General features: G+C 49.9%; 1 protein-coding gene across 1 annotated transcript in view; it reads right to left on the reverse strand.

Annotated features, from left to right (window-relative positions):
* Positions 1 to 19188, reverse strand: part of LOC106581415 (metabotropic glutamate receptor 5) — a 259139-nt gene that overhangs the window by 127258 nt on the left and 112693 nt on the right. The gene's annotated exons all lie outside the window — the stretch shown is intronic.

Below are 19188 nucleotides of genomic sequence, written 5' to 3' on the forward strand. Positions count from 1 at the left end.
CCAGTTACAGTCCAGACGGGAGCCACATTACACCAGTTACAGTCCAGACGGGAGCCACATTACACCAGTTACAGTCCAGACGGGAGCCACATTACACCAGTTACAGTCATAACAGGAGCCACATTACACCAGTTACAGTCCAGACGGGAGCCACATTACACCAGTTACAGTCCTGACGGGAGCTACATTACACCAGTTACAGTCCAGACGGGAGCTACATTACACCAGTTACAGTCCAGACGGGAGTAACATTACACCAGTTACAGTCCAGACGGGAGCCACATTACACCAGTTACAGTCCCAACGGGAGCCACATTACACCAGTTACAGTCCAGACGGGAGCCACATTAGACCAGTTACAGTCCAGACGGGAGCCACATTACACCAGTTACAGTCCAGACGGGAGTAACATTACACCAGTTACAGTCCAGACGGGAGCCACATTACACCAGTTACAGTCCAGACGGGAGTAACATTACACCAGTTACAGTCCAGACGGGAGTAACATAACACCAGTTACAGTCCAGACGGGAGCCACATTACACCAGTTACAGTCCAGACGGGAGCTACATTACACCAGTTACAGTCCAGACGGGAGCCACATTAGACCAGTTACAGTCCAGACGGGAGTAACATTACACCAGTTACAGTCCAGACGGGAGCTACATTACACCAGTAACAGTCCAGACGGGAGCTACATTACACCAGTTACAGTCCAGACGGGAGTAACATTACACCAGTTACAGTCCAGACGGGAGTAACATTACACCAGTTACAGTCCAGACGGGAGTAACATTACACCAGTTACAGTCCAGACGGGAGCCACATTACACCAGTTACAGTCCCAACGGGAGCCACATTACACCAGTTACAGTCCAGACGGGAGCCATATTAGACCAGTTACAGTCCAGACGGGAGCCACATTACACCAGTTACAGTCCAGACGGGAGTAACATTACACCAGTTACAGTCCAGACGGGAGCCACATTACACCAGTTACAGTCCAGACGGGAGCTACATTACACCAGTTACAGTCCAGACGGGAGTAACATTACACCAGTTACAGTCCTGACGGGAGCCACATTACACCAGTTACAGTCCAGTCGGGAGTAACATTACACCAGTTACAATCCAGACGGGAGTAACATAACACCAGTTACAGTCCAGACGGGAGCCACATTACACCAGTTACAGTCCAGACGGGAGCTACATTACACCAGTTACAGTCCAGACGGGATCCACATTAGACCAGTTACAGTCCAGACGGGAGTAACATTACACCAGTTACAGTCCTGACGGGAGCCACATTACACCAGTTACAGTCCAGACGGGAGTAACATTACACCAGTTACAGTTCAGACGGGAGTAACATAACACCAGTTAAAGTCCAGACGGGAGCCACATTACACCAGTTGCAGTCCAGACGGGAGCCACATTACACCAGTTACAGTCCAGACGGGAGCTACATTACACCAGTAACAGTCCAGACGGGAGCTACATTACACCAGTTACAGTCCAGACGGGAGTAACATTACACCAGTTACAGTACAGACGGGAGCCACATTACACCAGTTACAGTCCAGACGGGAGTAACATTACACCAGTTACAGTCCAGACGGGAGCCACATTACACCAGTTACAGTCCCAACTGGAGCCACATTACACCAGTTAAAGTCCAGACGGGAGCTACATTACACCAGTTACAGTCCAGACGGGAGTTACATTACACCAGTTACAGTCCTGACGGGAGCCACATTACACGAGTAACAGTCCAGATGGGAGCCACATTACACCAGTTACAGTCCAGACGGGATTAACATTACACCAGTTACAGTCCAGACGGGAGCCACATTACACCAGTTACAGTCCTGACGGGAGCCACATTACACCAGTTACAGTCCAGACGGGAGTAACATTACACCAGTTACAGTCCCGACGGGAGCCACATTACACCAGTTACAGTCCAGACGGGAGCCACATTACACCAGTTACAGTCCAGACGGGAGCCACATTACACCAGTTACAGTCCAGACGGGAGCCACATTACACCAGTTACAGTCCAGACGGGAGCTACATTACACCAGTTACAGTCCAGACGGGAGCCACATTAGACCGGTTACAGTCCAGACAGGAGTAACATTACACCAGTTACAGTCCTGACGGGAGCCACATTACACCATTTACAGTCCAGACGGGAGTAACATTACACCAGTTACAGTCCAGACGGGAGTAACATAACACCAGTTAAAGTCCAGACGGAAGCCACATTACACCAGTTGCAGTCCAGACGGTAGCCACATTACACCAGTTACAGTCCAGACGGGAGCTACATTACACCAGTAACAGTCCAGACGGGAGCTACATTACAACAGTTACAGTCCAGACGGGAGTAACATTACACCAGTTACAGTCCAGACGGGAGTAACATTACACCAGTTACAGTCCAGACGGGAGCCACATTACACCAGTTACAGTCCAGACGGGAGTAACATTACACCAGTTACAGTCCAGACGGGAGCCACATTACACCAGTTACAGTCCCAACTGGAGCCACATTACACCAGTTAAAGTCCAGACGGGAGCTACATTACACCAGTTACAGTCCAGACGGGAGCTACATTACACCAGTTACAGTCCAGACGGGAGTAACATTACACCAGTTACAGTCCAGACGAGAGCCACATTACACCAGTTACAGTCCAGACGGGAGTAACATTACACCAGTTACAGTCCAAACGGGAGCCACATTACACCAGTTACAGTCCCAACTGGAGCCACATTACACCAGTTAAAGTCCAGACTGGAGCTACATTACACCAGTTACAGTCCAGACGGGAGTTACATTACACCAGTTACAGTCCTGACGGGAGCCACATTACACGAGTAACAGTCCAGATGGGAGCCACATTACACCAGTTACAGTCCAGACGGGATTAACATTACACCAGTTACAGTCCAGACGGGAGGCACATTACACCAGTTACAGTCCTGACGGGAGCCACATTACACCAGTTACAGTCCAGACGGGAGTAACATTACACCAGTTACAGTCCCGACGGGAGCCACATTACACCAGTTACAGTCCAGACGGGAGCCACATTACACCAGTTACAGTCCAGACGGGAGCCACATTACACCAGTTACAGTCCAGACGGGAGCCACATTACACCAGTTACAGTCCAGACGGGAGCTACATTACACCAGTTACAGTCCAGACGGGAGCCACATTAGACCAGCTACAGTCCAGACAGGAGTAACATTACACCAGTTACAGTCCTGACGGGAGCCACATTACACCAGTTACAGTCCAGACGGGAGTAACATTACACCAGTTACAGTCCAGACGGGAGTAACATAACACCAGTTAAAGTCCAGACGGGAGCCACATTACACCAGTTGCAGTCCAGACGGTAGCCACATTACACCAGTTACAGTCCAGACGGGAGCTACATTACACCAGTAACAGTCCAGACGGGAGCTACATTACACCAGTTACAGTCCAGACGGGAGTCACATTACAACAGTTACAGTCCAGACGGGAGTCACATTACACCAGTTACAGTCCAGACGGGAGTAACATTACACCAGTTACAGTCCAGACGGGAGCCACATTACACCAGTTACAGTCCCAACTGGAGCCACATTACACCAGTTAAAGTCCAGACGGGAGCTACATTACACCAGTTACAGTCCAGACGGGAGTTACATTACACCAGTTACAGTCCTGACGGGAGCCACATTACACGAGTAACAGTCCAGATGGGAGCCACATTACACCAGTTACAGTCCAGACGGGAGCCACATTACACCAGTTACAGTCCCAACTGGAGCCACATTACACCAGTTAAAGTCCAGACGGGAGCTACATTACACCAGTTACAGTCCAGACGGGAGTTACATTACACCAGTTACAGTCCTGACGGAAGCCACATTACACGAGTAACAGTCCAGATGGGAGCCACATTACACCAGTTACAGTCCAGACGGGATTAACATTACACCAGTTACAGTCCAGACGGGAGCCACATTACACCAGTTACAGTCCTGACGGGAGCCACATTACACCAGTTACAGTCCAGACGGGAGTAACATTACACCAGTTACAATCCCGACGGGAGCCACATTACACCAGTTACAGTCCAGACGGGAGCCACATTACACCAGTTACAGTCCAGACGGGAGCCACATTACACCAGTTACAGTCCAGACGGGAGCCACATTACACCAGTTACAGTCCAGACGGGAGCTACATTACACCAGTTACAGTCCAGACGGGAGCCACATTAGACCAGTTACAGTCCAGACAGGAGTAACATTACACCAGTTACAGTCCTGACGGGAGCCACATTACACCAGTTACAGTCCAGACGGGAGTAACATTACACCAGTTACAGTCCAGACGGGAGTAACATAACACCAGTTAAAGTCCAGACGGGAGCCACATTACACCAGTTGCAGTCCAGACGGTAGCCACATTACACCAGTTACAGTCCAGACGGGAGCTACATTACACCAGTAACAGTCCAGACGGGAGCTACATTACACCAGTTACAGTCCAGACGGGAGTAACATTACACCAGTTACAGTCCAGACGGGAGCCACATTACACCAGTTACAGTCCAGACGGGAGTAACATTACACCAGTTACAGTCCAGACGGGAGCCACATTACACCAGTTACAGTCCAGACGGGAGTTACATTACACCAGTTACAGTCTTGACGGGAGCCACATTACACGAGTAACAGTCCAGATGGGAGCCACATTACACCAGTTACAGTCCAGACGGGAGTAACATTACACCAGTTACAGTCCAGACGGGAGCCACATTACACCAGTTACAGTCCAGACGGGAGTAACATTACACCAGTTACAGTCCTGACGGGAGTAACATTACACCAGTTACAGTCCAGACGGGAGCCACATTACACCAGTTACAGTCCAGACGGGAGTAACAATACACCAGTTACAGTCCTGACGGGAGTCACATTAGACCAATTACAGTCCAGACGGGAGTAACATTACACCAGTTACAGTCCCGACGGGAGCCACATTACACCAGTTACAGTCCAGACGGGAGCCACATTACACCAGTTACAGTCCAGACGGGAGCCACATTACACCAGTTACAGTCCAGACGGAAGTAACATTACACCAGTTACAGTCCTGACGGGAGTAACATTACACCAGTTACAGTCCCGACGGGAGCCACATTACACCAGTTACAGTCCAGACGGGAGCTACATTACACCAGTTACAGTCCAGACGGGAGCCACATTACACCAGTTACAGTCCAGACGGGAGTAACAATACACCAGTTACAGTCCTGACGGGAGTCACATTAGACCAATTACAGTCCAGACGGGAGTAACATTACACCAGTTACAGTCCCGCCGGGAGCCACATTACACCAGTTACAGTCCAGACGGGAGTAACATTACACCAGTTACAGTCCAGACGGGAGCCGCATTACACCAGTTACAGTCCAGACGGGAGTAACATTACACCAGTTACAGTCCAGACGGGAGTAACATTACACCAGTTACAGTCCAGACGGGAGCTACATTACACCAGTTACAGTCCAGATGGGAGCCACATTACACCAGTTACAGTCCAGACGGGAGTAACATTACACCAGTTACAGTCCAGACGGGAGTAACATAACACCAGTTAAAGTCCAGATGGGAGCCACATTACACCAGTTACAGTCCAGACGGGAGCCACATTACACCAGTTACAGTCCAGACGGGAGCTACATTACACCAGTTACAGTCCAGACGGGAGTAACATTACACCAGTTACAGTCCTGACGGGAGCCACATTACACCAGTTACAGTCCAGACGGGAGTAACATTACACCAGTTACAGTCCAGACGGGAGTAACATAACACCAGTTACAGTCCAGACGGGAGCCACATTACACCAGTTACAGTCCAGACGGGAGCTACATTACACCAGTTACAGTCCAGACGGGAGCCACATTAGACCAGTTACAGTCCAGACGGGAGTAACATTACACCAGTTACAGTCCAGACGGGAGTAACATAACACCAGTTACAGTCCAGACGGGAGCCACATTACACCAGTTACAGTCCAGACGGGAGCTACATTACACCAGTTACAGTCCAGACGGGAGCCACATTAGACCAGTTACAGTCCAGACGGGAGTAACATTACACCAGTTACAGTCCTGACGGGAGCCACATTACACCAGTTACAGTCCAGACTGGAGTAACATTACACCAGTTACAGTACAGACGGGAGTAATATAACACCAGTTAAAGTCCAGACGGGAGCCACATTACACCAGTTGCAGTCCAGACGGGAGCCACATTACACCAGTTACAGTCCAGACGGGAGCTACATTACACCAGTAACAGTCCAGACGGGAGCTACATTACACCAGTTACAGTCCAGACGGGAGTAACATTACACCAGTTACAGTCCAGACGGTAGTAACATTACACCAGTTACAGTCCAGACGGGAGTAACATTACACCAGTTACAGTCCAGACGGGAGCCACATTACACCAGTTACAGTCCCAACGGGAGCCACATTACACCAGTTACAGTCCAGACGGGAGCCACATTAGACCAGTTACAGTCCAGACGGGAGCCACATTACACCAGTTACACTCCAGACGGGAGTAACATTACACCAGTTACAGTCCAGACGGGAGCCACATTACACCAGTTACAGTCCAGACGGGAGCTACATTACACCAGTTACAGTCCAGACGGGAGTAACATTACACCAGTTACAGTCCTGACGGGAGCCACATTACACCAGTTACAGTCCAGACGGGAGTAACATTACACCAGTTACAGTCCAGACGGGAGTAACATAACACCAGTTACAGTCCAGACGGGAGCCACATTACACCAGTTACAGTCCAGACCGGAGCTACATTACACCAGTTACAGTCCAGACGGGAGCCACATTATACCAGTTATAGTCCAGACGGGAGTAACATTACACCAGTTACAGTCCTGACGGGAGCCACATTACACCAGTTACAGTCCAGTCGGGAGTAACATTACACCAGTTACAGTCCAGACGGGAGTAACATTACACCAGTTACAGTCCAGACGGGAGTAACATTACACCAGTTACAGTCCAGACGGGAGCCGCATTACACCAGTTACAGTCCAGACGGGAGTAACATTACACCAGTTACAGTCCAGACGGGAGTAACATTACACCAGTTACAGTCCAGACGGGAGCTACATTACACCAGTTACAGTCCAGATGGGAGCCACATTAGACCAGTTACAGTCCAGACGGGAGTAACATTACACCAGTTACAGTCCTGACGGGAGCCACATTACACCAGTTACAGTCCAGACGGGAGTAACATTACACCAGTTACAGTCCAGACGGGAGTAACATAACACCAGTTAAAGTCCAGATGGGAGCCACATTACACCAGTTACAGTCCAGACGGGAGCCACATTACACCAGTTACAGTCCAGACGGGAGCTACATTACACCAGTTACAGTCCAGACGGGAGTAACATTACACCAGTTACAGTCCTGACGGGAGCCACATTACACCAGTTACAGTCCAGACGGGAGTAACATTACACCAGTTACAGTCCAGACGGGAGTAACATAACACCAGTTACAGTCCAGACGGGAGCCACATTACACCAGTTACAGTCCAGACGGGAGCTACATTACACCAGTTACAGTCCAGACGGGAGCCACATTAGACCAGTTACAGTCCAGACGGGAGTAACATTACACCAGTTACAGTCCAGACGGGAGTAACATAACACCAGTTACAGTCCAGACGGGAGCCACATTACACCAGTTACAGTCCAGACGGGAGCTACATTACACCAGTTACAGTCCAGACGGGAGCCACATTAGACCAGTTACAGTCCAGACGGGAGTAACATTACACCAGTTACAGTCCTGACGGGAGCCACATTACACCAGTTACAGTCCAGACGGGAGTAACATTACACCAGTTACAGTACAGACGGGAGTAACATAACACCAGTTAAAGTCCAGACGGGAGCCACATTACACCAGTTGCAGTCCAGACGGGAGCCACATTACACCAGTTACAGTCCAGACGGGAGCTACATTACACCAGTAACAGTCCAGACGGGAGCTACATTACACCAGTTACAGTCCAGACGGGAGTAACATTACACCAGTTACAGTCCAGACGGTAGTAACATTACACCAGTTACAGTCCAGACGGGAGTAACATTACACCAGTTACAGTCCAGACGGGAGCCACATTACACCAGTTACAGTCCCAACGGGAGCCACATTACACCAGTTACAGTCCAGACGGGAGCCACATTAGACCAGTTACAGTCCAGACGGGAGCCACATTACACCAGTTACACTCCAGACGGGAGTAACATTACACCAGTTACAGTCCAGACGGGAGCCACATTACACCAGTTACAGTCCAGACGGGAGCTACATTACACCAGTTACAGTCCAGACGGGAGTAACATTACACCAGTTACAGTCCTGACGGGAGCCACATTACACGAGTTACAGTCCAGACGGGAGTAACATTACACCAGTTACAGTCCAGACGGGAGTAACATAACACCAGTTACAGTCCAGACGGGAGCCACATTACACCAGTTACAGTCCAGACGGGAGCTACATTACACCAGTTACAGTCCAGACGGGAGCCACATTAGACCAGTTACAGTCCAGACGGGAGTAACATTACACCAGTTACAGTCCTGACGGGAGCCACATTACACCAGTTACAGTCCAGTCGGGAGTAACATTACACCAGTTACAGTCCAGACGGGAGTAACATAACACCAGTTAAAGTCCAGACGGGAGCCACATTACACCAGTTGCAGTCCAGACGGGAGCCACATTACACCAGTTACAGTCCAGACGGGAGCTACATTACACCAGTAACAGTCCAGACGGGAGCTACATTACACCAGTTACAGTCCAGACGGGAGTAACATTACACCAGTTACAGTCCAGACGGGAGTAACATTACACCAGTTACAGTCCAGACGGGAGTAACATTACACCAGTTACAGTCCAGACGGGAGCCACATTACACCAGTTACAGTCCCAACGGGAGCCACATTAGACCAGTTACAGTCCAGACGGGAGTAACATTACACCAGTTACAGTCCTGACGGGAGCCACATTACACCAGTTACAGTCCAGACGGGAGTAACATTACACCAGTTACAGTACAGACGGGAGTAACATAACACCAGTTAAAGTCCAGACGGGAGCCACATTACACCAGTTGCAGTCCAGACGGGAGCCACATTACACCAGTTACAGTCCAGACGGGAGCTACATTACACCAGTAACAGTCCAGACGGGAGCTACATTACACCAGTTACAGTCCAGACGGGAGTAACATTACACCAGTTACAGTCCAGACGGTAGTAACATTACACCAGTTACAGTCCAGACGGGAGTAACATTACACCAGTTACAGTCCAGACGGGAGCCACATTACACCAGTTACAGTCCCAACGGGAGCCACATTACACCAGTTACAGTCCAGACGGGAGCCACATTAGACCAGTTACAGTCCAGACGGGAGCCACATTACACCAGTTACACTCCAGACGGGAGTAACATTACACCAGTTACAGTCCAGACGGGAGCCACATTACACCAGTTACAGTCCAGACGGGAGCTACATTACACCAGTTACAGTCCAGACGGGAGTAACATTACACCAGTTACAGTCCTGACGGGAGCCACATTACACCAGTTACAGTCCAGACGGGAGTAACATTACACCAGTTACAGTCCAGACGGGAGTAACATAACACCAGTTACAGTCCTGACGGGAGCCACATTACACCAGTTACAGTCCAGTCGGGAGTAACATTACACCAGTTACAGTCCAGACGGGAGTAACATAACACCAGTTAAAGTCCAGACGGGAGCCACATTACACCAGTTGCAGTCCAGACGGGAGCCACATTACACCAGTTACAGTCCAGACGGGAGCTACATTACACCAGTAACAGTCCAGACGGGAGCTACATTACACCAGTTACAGTCCAGACGGGAGTAACATTACACCAGTTACAGTCCAGACGGGAGTAACATTACACCAGTTACAGTCCAGACGGGAGTAACATTACACCAGTTACAGTCCAGACGGGAGCCACATTACACCAGTTACAGTCCCAACGGGAGCCACATTACACCAGTTACAGTCCAGACGGGAGCCACATTAGACCAGTTACAGTCCAGACGGGAGCCACATTACACCAGTTACAGTCCAGACGGGAGTAACATTACACCAGTTACAGTCCAGACGGGAGCCACATTACACCAGTTACAGTCCAGACGGGAGCTACATTACACCAGTTACAGTCCAGACGGGAGTAACATTACACCAGTTACAGTCCTGACGGGAGCCACATTACACCAGTTACAGTCCAGACGGGAGTAACATTACACCAGTTACAGTCCAGACGGGAGCTACATTACACCAGTAACAGTCCAGACGGGAGCTACATTACACCAGTTACAGTCCAGACGGGAGTAACATTACACCAGTTACAGTCCAGACGGGAGTAACATTACACCAGTTACAGTCCAGACGGGAGTAACATTACACCAGTTACAGTCCAGACGGGAGTAACATTACACCAGTTACAGTCCCAACGGGAGCCACATTACACCAGTTACAGTCCAGACGGGAGCCACATTAGACCAGTTACAGTCCAGACGGGAGCCACATTACACCAGTTACAGTCCAGACGGGAGTAACATTACACCAGTTACAGTCCAGACGGGAGCCACATTACACCAGTTACAGTCCAGACGGGAGCTACATTACACCAGTTACAGTCCAGACGGGAGTAACATTACACCAGTTACAGTCCTGACGGGAGCCACATTACACCAGTTACAGTCCAGACGGGAGTAACATTACACCAGTTACAGTCCAGACGGGAGTAACATAACACCAGTTACAGTCCAGACTGGAGCCACATTACACCAGTTACAGTCCAGACGGGAGCTACATTACACCAGTTACAGTCCAGACGGGAGCCACATTAGACCAGTTACAGTCCAGACGGGAGTAACATTACACCAGTTACAGTCCTGACGGGAGCCACATTACACCAGTTACAGTCCAGACGGGAGTAACATTACACCAGTTACAGTCCAGACGGGAGTAACATAACACCAGTTAAAGTCCAGACGGGAGCCACATTACACCAGTTGCAGTCCAGACGGGAGCCACATTACACCAGTTACAGTCCAGACGGGAGCTACATTACACCAGTAACAGTCCAGACGGGAGCTACATTACACCAGTTACAGTCCAGACGGGAGTAACATTACACCAGTTACAGTCCAGACGGGAGCCACATTACACCAGTTACAGTCCAGACGGGAGTAACATTACACCAGTTACAGTCCAGACGGGAGCCACATTACACCAGTTACAGTCCCAACGGGAGCCACATTACACCAGTTAAAGTCCAGACGGGATCTACATTACACCAGTTACAGTCCAGACGGGAGTTACAATACACCAGTTACAGTCCTGACGGGAGCCACATTACACGAGTAACAGTCCAGATGGGAGCCACATTACACCAGTTACAGTCCAGACGGGAGTAACATTACACCAGTTACAGTCCAGACGGGAGCCACATTACACCAGTTACAGTCCTGACGGGAGCCACATTACACCAGTTACAGTCCAGACGGGAGTAACATTACACCAGTTACAGTCCCGACGGGAGCCACATTACACCAGTTACAGTCCAGACGGGAGCCACATTACACCAGTTACAGTCCAGACGGGAGCCACATTACAGCAGTTACAGTCCCGACGGGAGCCCCATTACACCAGTTACAGTCCAGACGGGAGCTACATTACACCAGTTACAGTCCAGACGGGAGCCACATTACACCAGTTACAGTCCAGACGGGAGCCACATTACACCAGTTACAGTCCAGACGGGAGTAACATTACACCAGTTACAGTCCTGACGGGAGTAACATTACACCAGTTACAGTCCCGACGGGAGCCCCATTACACCAGTTACAGTCCAGAAGGGAGCCACATTACACCAGTTACAGTCCTGACGGGAGCCACATTACACCAGTTACAGTCCAGACGGGAGCCACATTACACCAGTTACAGTCCAGACGGGAGCCACATTACACCAGTTACAGTCCAGACGGGAGTAACATTACACCAGTTACAGTCCTGACGGGAGTAACATTACACCAGTTACAGTCCCGACGGGAGCCCCATTACACCAGTTACAGTCCAGACGGGAGCTACATTACACCAGTTACAGTCCAGACGGGAGCCACATTACACCAGTTACAGTCCAGACGGGAGTAACAATACACCAGTTACAGTCCTGACGGGAGTCACATTAGACCAATTACAGTCTAGACGGGAGTAACATTACACCAGTTACAGTCCCGACGGGAGCCACATTACACCAGTTACAGTCCAGATGGGAGCCACATTACACCAGTTACAGTCCAGACGGGAGCCACATTACACCAGTTACAGTCGAGACGGGAGTAACATTACACCAGTTACAGTCCTGACGGGAGTAACATTACACCAGTTACAGTCCCGACGGGAGCCACATTACACCAGTTACAGTCCAGACGGGAGCTACATTACACCAGTTACAGTCCAGACGGGAGCTACATTACACCAGTTACAGTCCAGACGGGAGTAACATTACACCAGTTACAGTCCAGATGGGAGCCACATTACACCAGTTACAGTCCAGACGGGAGTAACATTACACCAGTTACAGTCCAGACGGGAGCCACATTACACCAGTTACAGTCCCAACGGGAGCCACATTACACAAGTTACAGTCCAGACGGGAGCTACATTACACCAGTTACAGTCCAGACGGGAGTTACATTACACCAGTTACAGTCCTGACGGGAGCCCCATTACACCAGTTACAGTCCAGACGGGAGCCACATTACACCAGTTACAGTCCTGATGGGAATTACATTACACCAGTTACAGTCCCAACGGGAGCCACATTAGACCAGTTACAGTCCAGACGGGAGTAACATTACACCAGTTACAGTCCTGACGGGAGCCACATTACACCAGTTACAGTCCAGACGGGAGTAACATTACACCAGTTACAGTACAGACGGGAGTAACATAACACCAGTTAAAGTCCAGACGGGAGCCACATTACACCAGTTGCAGTCCAGACGGGAGCCACATTACACCAGTTACAGTCCAGACGGGAGCTACATTACACCAGTAACAGTCCAGACGGGAGCTACATTACACCAGTTACAGTCCAGACGGGAGTAACATTACACCAGTTACAGTCCAGACGGTAGTAACATTACACCAGTTACAGTCCAGACGGGAGTAACATTACACCAGTTACAGTCCAGACGGGAGCCACATTACACCAGTTACAGTCCCAACGGGAGCCACATTACACCAGTTACAGTCCAGACGGGAGCCACATTAGACCAGTTACAGTCCAGACGGGAGCCACATTACACCAGTTACACTCCAGACGGGAGTAACATTACACCAGTTACAGTCCAGACGGGAGCCACATTACACCAGTTACAGTCCAGACGGGAGCTACATTACACCAGTTACAGTCCAGACGGGAGTAACATTACACCAGTTACAGTCCTGACGGGAGCCACATTACACCAGTTACAGTCCAGACGGGAGTAACATTACACCAGTTACAGTCCAGACGGGAGTAACATAACACCAGTTACAGTCCTGACGGGAGCCACATTACACCAGTTACAGTCCAGTCGGGAGTAACATTACACCAGTTACAGTCCAGACGGGAGTAACATAACACCAGTTAAAGTCCAGACGGGAGCCACATTACACCAGTTGCAGTCCAGACGGGAGCCACATTACACCAGTTACAGTCCAGACGGGAGCTACATTACACCAGTAACAGTCCAGACGGGAGCTACATTACACCAGTTACAGTCCAGACGGGAGTAACATTACACCAGTTACAGTCCAGACGGGAGTAACATTACACCAGTTACAGTCCAGACGGGAGTAACATTACACCAGTTACAGTCCAGACGGGAGCCACATTACACCAGTTACAGTCCCAACGGGAGCCACATTACACCAGTTACAGTCCAGACGGGAGCCACAATAGACCAGTTACAGTCCAGACGGGAGCCACATTACACCAGTTACAGTCCAGACGGGAGTAACATTACACCAGTTACAGTCCAGACGGGAGCCACATTACACCAGTTACAGTCCAGACGGGAGCTACATTACACCAGTTACAGTCCAGACGGGAGTAACATTACACCAGTTACAGTCCTGACGGGAGCCACATTACACCAGTTACAGTCCAGACGGGAGTAACATTACACCAGTTACAGTCCAGACGGGAGCTACATTACACCAGTAACAGTCCAGACGGGAGCTACATTACACCAGTTACAGTCCAGACGGGAGTAACATTACACCAGTTACAGTCCAGACGGGAGTAACATTACACCAGTTACAGTCCAGACGGGAGTAACATTACACCAGTTACAGTCCAGACGGGAGTAACATTACACCAGTTACAGTCCCAACGGGAGCCACATTACACCAGTTACAGTCCAGACGGGAGCCACATTAGACCAGTTACAGTCCAGACGGGAGCCACATTACACCAGTTACAGTCCAGACGGGAGTAACATTACACCAGTTACAGTCCAGACGGGAGCCACATTACACCAGTTACAGTCCAGACGGGAGCTACATTACACCAGTTACAGTCCAGACGGGAGTAACATTACACCAGTTACAGTCCTGACGGGAGCCACATTACACCAGTTACAGTCCAGACGGGAGTAACATTACACCAGTTACAGTCCAGACGGGAGTAACATAACACCAGTTACAGTCCAGACTGGAGCCACATTACACCAGTTACAGTCCAGACGGGAGCTACATTACACCAGTTACAGTCCAGACGGGAGCCACATTAGACCAGTTACAGTCCAGACGGGAGTAACATTACACCAGTTACAGTCCTGACGGGAGCCACATTACACCAGTTACAGTCCAGACGGGAGTAACATTACACCAGTTACAGTCCAGACGGGAGCCACATTACACCAGTTACAGTCCAGACGGGAGTAACATTACACCAGTTACAGTCCAGACGGGAGCCACATTACACCAGTTACAGTCCCAACGGGAGCCACATTACACCAGTTAAAGTCCAGACGGGATCTACATTACACCAGTTACAGTCCAGACGGGAGTTACAATACACCAGTTACAGTCCTGACGGGAGCCACATTACACGAGTAACAGTCCAGATGGGAGCCACATTACACCAGTTACAGTCCAGACGGGAGTAACATTACACCAGTTACAGTCCAGACGGGAGCCACATTACACCAGTTACAGTCCTGACGGGAGCCACATTACACCAGTTACAGTCCAGACGGGAGTAACATTACACCAGTTACAGTCCCGACGGGAGCCACATTACACCAGTTACAGTCCAGACGGGAGCCACATTACACCAGTTACAGTCCAGACGGGAGCCACATTACAGCAGTTACAGTCCCGACGGGAGCCCCATTACACCAGTTACAGTCCAGACGGGAGCTACATTACACCAGTTACAGTCCAGACGGGAGCCACATTACACCAGTTACAGTCCAGACGGGAGCCACATTACACCAGTTACAGTCCAGACGGGAGTAACATTACACCAGTTACAGTCCTGACGGGAGTAACATTACACCAGTTACAGTCCCGACGGGAGCCCCATTACACCAGTTACAGTCCAGAAGGGAGCCACATTACACCAGTTACAGTCCTGACGGGAGCCACATTACACCAGTTACAGTCCAGACGGGAGCCACATTACACCAGTTACAGTCCAGACGGGAGCCACATTACACCAGTTACAGTCCAGACGGGAGTAACATTACACCAGTTACAGTCCTGACGGGAGTAACATTACACCAGTTACAGTCCCGACGGGAGCCCCATTACACCAGTTACAGTCCAGACGGGAGCTACATTACACCAGTTACAGTCCAGACGGGAGCCACATTACACCAGTTACAGTCCAGACGGGAGTAACAATACACCAGTTACAGTCCTGACGGGAGTCACATTAGACCAATTACAGTCTAGACGGGAGTAACATTACACCAGTTACAGTCCCGACGGGAGCCACATTACACCAGTTACAGTCCAGATGGGAGCCACATTACACCAGTTACAGTCCAGACGGGAGCCACATTACACCAGTTACAGTCGAGACGGGAGTAACATTACACCAGTTACAGTCCTGACGGGAGTAACATTACACCAGTTACAGTCCCGACGGGAGCCACATTACACCAGTTACAGTCCAGACGGGAGCTACATTACACCAGTTACAGTCCAGACGGGAGCTACATTACACCAGTTACAGTCCAGACGGGAGTAACATTACACCAGTTACAGTCCAGATGGGAGCCACATTACACCAGTTACAGTCCAGACGGGAGTAACATTACACCAGTTACAGTCCAGACGGGAGCCACATTACACCAGTTACAGTCCCAACGGGAGCCACATTACACAAGTTACAGTCCAGACGGGAGCTACATTACACCAGTTACAGTCCAGACGGGAGTTACATTACACCAGTTACAGTCCTGACGGGAGCCCCATTACACCAGTTACAGTCCAGACGGGAGCCACATTACACCAGTTACAGTCCTGATGGGAATTACATTACACCAGTTACAGTCCAGACGGGAGCCACATTACACCAGTTACAGTCCAGACGGGAGCCACATTACACCAGTTACAGTCCAGACGGGAGTAACATTACACCAGTTACAGTCCTGACGGGAGTAACATTACACCAGTTACAGTCCCGACGGGAGCCCCATTACACCAGTTACAGTCCAGACGGGAGCTACATTACACCAGTTACAGTCCAGACGGGAGCCACATTACACCAGTTACAGTCCAGACGGGAGTAACAATACACCAGTTACAGTCCTGACGGGAGTCACATTAGACCAATTACAGTCTAGACGGGAGTAACATTACACCAGTTACAGTCCCGACGGGAGCCACATTACACCAGTTACAGTCCAGACGGGAGCCACATTACACCAGTTACAGTCCAGACGGGAGCCACATTACACCAGTTACAGTCCAGACGGGAGTAACATTACACCAGTTACAGTCCTGACGGGAGTAACATTACACCAGTTACAGTCCCGACGGGAGCCACATTACACCAGTTACAGTCCGGACGGGAGCTACATTACACCAGTTACAGTCCAGACGGGAGCCACATTACACCAGTTACAGTCCAGACGGGAGCTACATTACACCAGATACAGTCCAGACGGGAGCCACATTACACCAGTTACAGTCCAGACGGGAGTAACATTACACCAGTTACAGTCCAGACGGGAGCCACATTACACCAGTTACAGTCCAGACGGGAGTAACATTACACCAGTTACAGTCCAGATGGGAGCCACATTACACCAGTTACAGTCCAGACGGGAGTAACATTACACCAGTTACAGTCCAGACGGGAGCCACATTACACCAGTTACAGTCCAGACGGGAGCCACATTACACCAGTTACAGTCCAGACGGGAGCCACATTACACCAGTTACAGTCCAGACGGGAGTAACATTACACCAGTTACAGTCCCGACGGGAGCCACATTACACCAGTTACAGTCCAGACGGGAGCCACATTACACCAGTTACAGTCCAGACGGGAGCCACATTACACCAGTTACAGTCCAGACGGGAGCCACATTACACCAGTTACAGTCCAGACGGGAGTAACATTACACCAGTTACAGTCCAGACGGGAGTAACATTACACCAGTTACAGTCCAGACGGGAGCCACATTACACCAGTTACAGTCCTGACGGGAGCCACATTACACCAGTTACAGTCCAGACGGGAGTAACATTACACCAGTTACAGTCCAGACGGGAGTAACATAACACCAGTTACAGTCCAGACGGGAGCCACATTACACCAGTTACAGTCCAGACGGGAGCTACATTACACCAGTTACAGTCCAGACGGGAGCCACATTACACCAGTTACAGTCCAGACGGGAGTAACATTACACCAGTTACAGTCCAAACGGGAGTAACATTACACCAGTTACAGTCCCGCCGGGAGCCACATTACACCAGTTACAGTCCAGACGGGTGCCACATTACACCAGTTACAGTCCAGACGGGAGCCACATTACACCAGTTACAGTCCAGACGGGAGTAACATTACACCAGTTACAGTCCAGACGGGAGCCACATTACACCAGTTACAGTCCAGACGGGAGCCACATTACACCAGTTACAGTCCAGACGGGAGTAACATTACACCAGTTACAGTCCCGCCGGGAGCCACATTACACCAGTTACAGTCCAGACGGGAGCCACATTACACCAGTTACAGTCCTGACGGGAGCCACATTACACCAGTTACAGTCCAGACGGGAGCCACATTACACCAGTTACAGTCCCGACGGGAGTAACATTACACCAGTTACAGTCCAGACGGGAGTAACATTACACCAGTTACAGTCCAGACGGGAGTAACATTACACCAGTTTCAGTCCCGACGGGAGCCACATTACACCAGTTACAGTCCTGACGGGAGTAACATTACACCAATTACAGTCCCGATGGGAGCCACATTAGACCAGTTACAGTCCGGGAGCCACCCACGGCCACAGTCAAACTTACTGTCCTGATGGAATGACTCTTCTACAGCTGCTAAACATGAGCGCTTACTTCTCTCCTTTCCTTAAAAAGTTGCAGTAGAATACTCCAGTAAAGTGTGGTATCTGTGTTCCCAGCTGTGATGCGTTGGGCTCAGGTTTTAAACATTGGCGCTTGCTGGCTAGCAGCTGTATAATGATGATCAGTCGAATGCATTACAGAACAATATCCACAGCTCTGCTAAAATACATTTGCAAAGAAAATTGCCCTCAATACAGAATAATTAGTACAATGGTGACCATGCCAGTGTCAAATTAAGAAGAGGAGAGGAGAGGGGATGAGCGGGAGAGGAGGAAGAGCGGGAGAGGAGGAAGGATAATTAGCTGCTTTCATGGAAATAGTACAGATTCAGTCAAAACATGATCAGTGTATACTGTGTGTGTGTGTGTGTGTGTGTGTGTGTGTGTGTGTGTGTGTGTG

Source organism: Salmo salar, chromosome 20, assembly GCF_965601325.2.
Source record: "Salmo salar chromosome 20, fSalSal1, whole genome shotgun sequence".
NCBI classification, from domain to species: Eukaryota; Metazoa; Chordata; class Actinopteri; order Salmoniformes; family Salmonidae; genus Salmo; species Salmo salar.